Raw genomic sequence first — 5537 nt, forward strand, 5'->3', positions numbered from 1 at the left:
AGGTGAAAGATAGGGGTTTAGTTTCATTCTTCTACAGGTGGAGATCCAGTTTTGCCAGCACCATTTGCTGAACATGCTGTCTTTCCTCCAGTGAATATTCTTGGCCCCTTTGTCAAATATCAGGTGGCTGAAGTTGCATTTACTCATATTTGGGTCTTCAATTTTGTTCCATTGATCTATGGGCCTATTTTTGTGCCAGTGCCATGTTGTTTTTATGACTATAGCTTGTAATACAGTTTAATATCTGGTAAAGTAATCCCCCCAGCATTGCTCTTAGTGCTTGTTTTGGCTATCCGAGGTCTTTTGTGCTTCCATATGAATCTTAGGATGGTTTTTCCAACTCTGTGAAGAATGTCATGGGGATTTTGATTGGCATTGCATTGAATCTATAAATGACTTTTGGTAGGATGGTCATTTTCACAATATTAATTCTTCCAATCCATGAGCAGGGGAGGTCCTTCCGTCTTCTGATGTCTTCCTCAATCTCTTTCTTTAAAGATTTAAAATTTTCATTATAGAGGTCTTTAATGTCTTTGGTCAGTTTTATTCCAAGATATTATTTTTGCAGCTATTGTGAAGGGGAATGCTTCCATGTACTCTTTTTCTGATTGCTTGTTATTGGCATATAGAAAGGCTATAGACTTTTGTAGATTAATTATACTAGCTGCCATTTTACTGAAAGTGTTATTCCTTTCTAGGAGTTTTCTGGTGGAATTTTTGGTGTCTCTTTCTCTTCTTTTCCAATTATTACTCCTTTAATTTCCTGCTCTTGTCTTATTGCTCTTTCAAGAGTTTCAAACATTATGTTAAAGAGAAGTGGAGATAGTGGACAGCCTAATCTTGTCCCTGATTTCAATGAGAATGCTTCCAGGTTTTCTCCATTTAGAATGATGTTGGCTGTGTGTTTTTTATATACAGTTTAATTATGTTGAGGTACGTTTCCTCCAGTCCAATCGCTCTAGGAATTTGAACATAAATACATGTTGAATTTTGTCAAAGGCCTTCTCTGCATCTATTAAGATGACCATGTGGTTCTTGTCGTTGAGTCCGTTTGTATGATTTATGAGGTTTATTGACTTTATTGAACCATCCCTGCATCTCTGGAACAAAGCCGGCTTCTTTCTTTTCTACCTGAGGCAATGATGAAAATTGTCTGGATTTGATCAACCTCCTCTTCCATGGAGCTGGTGGGCCTATCTACCAGTGTACCCCAGAGTAGCTTACTAGTTCCTGAAGGCCTGGGTGAGTCTCCCAGTTCTCTTTCAGGTCTGTAGGGCAGAGTATTGTCTAAAGGTTTGGGTCACAGTCAGCGGAGTCGCAGTTGTGGTCAGTTGGCCAGGTGATGCCTTCCAGTCAGTCAACCTTGAGTTGCACCTGGCTTCAGCCAAGTTTGCAGCCAACAGTGGCTTCAAGGTATCAGCCTCATTTGAATGGTCCACAGATGAATTCAGACATACACACACTTGCTCAGCAGGCATAGGAGTGGGGGTGTCGTCCCAATCAGGGAACCAAATATGATGGGAAAACTGTATGGGAACTGCTGCTTCCAAATCAGACACTAGGGACAAAGTGAGAAGTCATCTTTTATTCCTGATTCTGCCAGCAACAGGCCCAGGGGAGTAATGTCCAAAGCCTGAGTATAGGTAGTGGATCCTTTACAATATTTATAGATAATTCAATGTCATCCCAGACCCACTCTGGCATTGGTGGACATTGGAGCCATGAGACCTTTCAACCTATATGACTGTGAACCATGCTCGGGGTCTCTACTCTCTGGGTCAAAAAGGGGAGTCATGATCTGGAATTCCAACTAGGGAAGCATATTTACAGAAGCAAAAGCAAAGATTCAACATAGACATGTCTTCTTAAGCAGACTGGAGGACTGGTTATCTTGGGCAAACTGGAAGCTGTTTTCTTAGACCAGCAGGAGATCCGATTTCTCAAGCTACCTGCTCTGGGTTTTTCTCAGTCAATTTTAGTTTCCTTTCTCATTCTAACTCTTCTCTGACAGTAAATTTTAGTTTCTGGTTTGCCATACTGAGCAATTCTTTCATTCCTGGCTCTTTAATTACTTTTTTTCAAGGACTGAGGACCCAGTGCCTTGTACATGGTAGGCAAGCACTCTGCTATTGAGTGATATCCTAACTTTAGCTTTTTGCTTTTAAAAAATGTTTTTATTTATTTATTTTTATGTGTGTGTGTTACTTGCATGTATGTAAATGAACCTATGTCAGGCAATGCCCACAGAGACCAGAGGAAGGTGTGGGATCTCTTGGAATTGGCATTGTGGGTGGTTGTTAGCTGCTATATGGGTGCTGGGACCCAAACTTGGGTCCTTGGCAAGAGCAGTCAGTGTTTTTAACCACTGAGCCATCTCTCTAGTCCCTCTTTTTACTTTTTATTTTAAGGCAAGTTTTCATGAAGTTGGCTAGGCTGCCTTTGAATTCACTTTGTAGCCCAGGAAGTTTTTGAAGTTATGTTCCTCATTGCTTAGTCTCCCAAATAAATGAAATAAGAGGCAGAATAACTTTTCAGATCTATAGGTTTGCTGACAGCAAAAATTACAATTCAAAAGCATAATATTTATTGCTTTTAACACCCTGAAAGACATTTCAAAAGAGGAAATTATAAATGTCATTAGGAGATGATGCTTCTTTCCCATTCCTGTTTGCCTTGTAAGAAAAAGAGATTTATTACAGCAACAGCATAGGCCCCTATCACAGATTCCTCCATCTCCACCCCAGGTGCCCTACCACTTAACCTTCTTTCAAAAGGGAAAGCTTACCATGGAAGCACACCTGCTGGAGAAGCTCATGTACAGCACTGCATTTTTCTGTTCTTATCCTCCTATCCTCCTGCTACTCTGTCTGGAGAGATCTGGCACAACCCAAAGTATATCATGCATGCCATTTAGAGGTCAGAATTAGGTAACTGACTTGTCCCCAGAAGGAAGAACGCTTCTTCTTGGAACTAGTTCTTTCAGTATAGAGATGATATCATCGCCTCTGTCTATAGAAAGTAAGGTTTATCTAGCATTTGGTTTAACCCCAGATCAGGCAAGAAGCAGCAATTTATGAATGTTCTCTCCAAGACAGCAGTGCATTTCAGCAGACTGTAGTAATCATACTACAGTGACCCAAAGCAGTTTCTCTATGTAGTGGGCATCTGAATTACACTAGACCTTGAAGGTATATCATTGAACAAAACCAAAACAACAGCAACAACACCACCACAAAGCCTTTGCTCTTTGCTTTGTGAATCTCATATGCTAGTGCAGGAGGAAAGGAGAATTATAAAGTTAGTAAGTGTGCCAAGGGGAGGAAGCACAGCTCAAAGGAAGAGCCAGGGGACAGGGAGGTGACAGGCAGCCTCGTGGAGAAAATAACGTTTGAAATGTTTGAATGAGCACTTCAGAGAAACAAAAGTGGCCATAGAGATACCTAGGTTAAGAACCTTCCAGAGGAAATGGATCTGGGGAGTGAAAAGTGGGAGCAGTGGCACTGCTGAAGGGGGAGTAGAGAGGCGGTGGGGGGAGTTCTCAGGATCACAAGTCAGAGAGGTGAAAGGGAGAGAAGAGAAGCAAGTTATGCCCAGCAGTGAAAACTGCGATGACCTGATGATCTGAGCTTTCATTTAGAGCCATAAGGGCTGCCGTCTTGGGGTTCAAGATGAGGACAGCAATCCCCAGTTGTTTTCAAAAACTACTCTTATCACTGTACTGGGAACAAACCGAGAGAGAACCAGCATAGAAGAAGGAAATCCAGATAAGAGATTTTAGCATCTCAGCAGCAAATCTCGGAGTGGGTGGGAGACAGGTACATGAGTGGCAGGAAGCTCTTAGATTACAGGAATGTAGCTATAGAGCGGTTTGAATATGCAATTAACCAATAGGAATTCCCAATGAGCTGGTTTTGGATCTAAAAGCCTGTGTTATCAACCACTTTCTGGCATGCTTGCTTCTTCAGAAATGTTGAGAAGCCTTGGAAAATCCTTCCATGACTGCTTCTGGGGAAAGCTGCATCTCAATAACTTCAAGTGGAGCTTTGCAAATCAGTTTTTCTAAATGAGATTGAAAAGTGAAGAACAGTCCATAAAGGCTTAGGTCAACATATTACTGGGTAGAGGAATTAAGATAGTTGCTCTCTAGTTATCAATGAACACACTGTAGAACCTGTTATGTGTATGATTAGATAGAATATATTGCTTTAATAAAAAATTATATCATGATTCAATTTCTAGTCTCATGTTCAGAATATAGAGACATACCTCTGATATGGTTTTAAATTCTATTCAGTTTCAATCTATGTGTGTCTGTCTGTCTGTCTGTGTGCGCACGCATGTGCTCGTGCTTCTAGCAATTGAACCTAAGGCTTAAGGCTTTACCCATGTTAGGGAACATTCTACCACTGAGGTATATCCTCAAGTTTCTTTTCACTTAAAAAAAAATTGAGATAGACAGTCACTAAGTTGTCCAAGCTGGGCTTGAACTTGTGATCTTCCAGTCTCAGCCTCTAGAATAGCTGGAATTTCAGGACTATACCACTGACCGGGTTTCAATTTAAATCTTGATATATTTGATAGAAGCCTGTTAAAAGTTTGCTTCTTTGATTTACAGGTTATGTCAAGTATAACTTTATAAACTCAAATAAAACTTCACACACACTTCTTGAAAGCCTAGGAATTTGCCTATTCTATTCTCTAAACTCAGGTTGTAAAAGGAGCAGCTTACCAAGATAAGCAATAGGACATGTGATTAATCAGCTTATTTTTCCTCTTGATTATTATTCAAAAGTAACAGACTACTAACTCAAAAGCAGTCTTGTTCTCACCCAAGTATCACAAATGTTTCTTGGGTACAAAAGAAAAATGTCAATTTTTACATGCCATTTCCCTGGAGTTAATCAAAATCAGAACAAGGAAGAAAATAGCCCATTCTTGTCAATGGGCAGACATAGTGCAATTTGGCTAATAAGCAATCTGTGCTCAGCTAGAGACTACATGAATGTCACTCCAACAAGCATGCTCTTTCATCTGCCTCTATTTTGTTTGAAAAAAATGTCCCACACCAAGGTATCAATAACAACCACTGTCACCTCCAGAAGCACAAAAAGCAAAGCATCTCCCTGAGGAAGAAGGAGGTGGGGAACTTACTTTTGTAGTAGCCTGGGTGTTTTCATTCAGAGACTTGATTGTTTTCTCCAATGTCATCAGTAACAAAACAGGGAAATGAGGTTTTAAAAAATCAATATGAAGTGTAAACAGGTCATGTGGGCTCTGCTTGGCTCTGCAGTGTTCATGTTTACTTTGCAGATGTAACCTTTGCAAGCATTGACCAATTCTGATGTGATAAGCAAAATTATCTTTAAAATTAGAGGATGACGTCACCACAAACATGATAGGATGGAAACAAAAGATGCAGCCAGTACCCTGCACAATGAAGAAAAGACATTGAAATAGTTCCGTTAAGAATTATCGAGCTGGGTGTGGTGGCACACGTCTTTAGTCCCAGCACTCAGGAGGCAGAGGCAGGTGGATTT

The 5537-nt window shown here is 40.5% G+C and overlaps 1 long non-coding RNA gene across 1 annotated transcript in view; it reads right to left on the reverse strand.

Annotated features, from left to right (window-relative positions):
* The window catches only part of LOC115072311, a 103868-nt gene extending 98678 nt beyond the window's left edge, over positions 1-5190 (reverse strand). The window contains exon 1 of the long non-coding RNA XR_003851353.1: positions 5152-5190. This is a non-coding gene — a long non-coding RNA (uncharacterized LOC115072311). The remainder of the gene's footprint in view (positions 1-5151) is intronic.
* Between the last annotated feature and the right edge of the window lie 347 nt (positions 5191-5537).

Source organism: Nannospalax galili, unplaced genomic scaffold, assembly GCF_000622305.1.
Source record: "Nannospalax galili isolate Female #2095 unplaced genomic scaffold, S.galili_v1.0 scaffold441, whole genome shotgun sequence".
NCBI classification, from domain to species: domain Eukaryota; kingdom Metazoa; phylum Chordata; class Mammalia; order Rodentia; family Spalacidae; genus Nannospalax; species Nannospalax galili.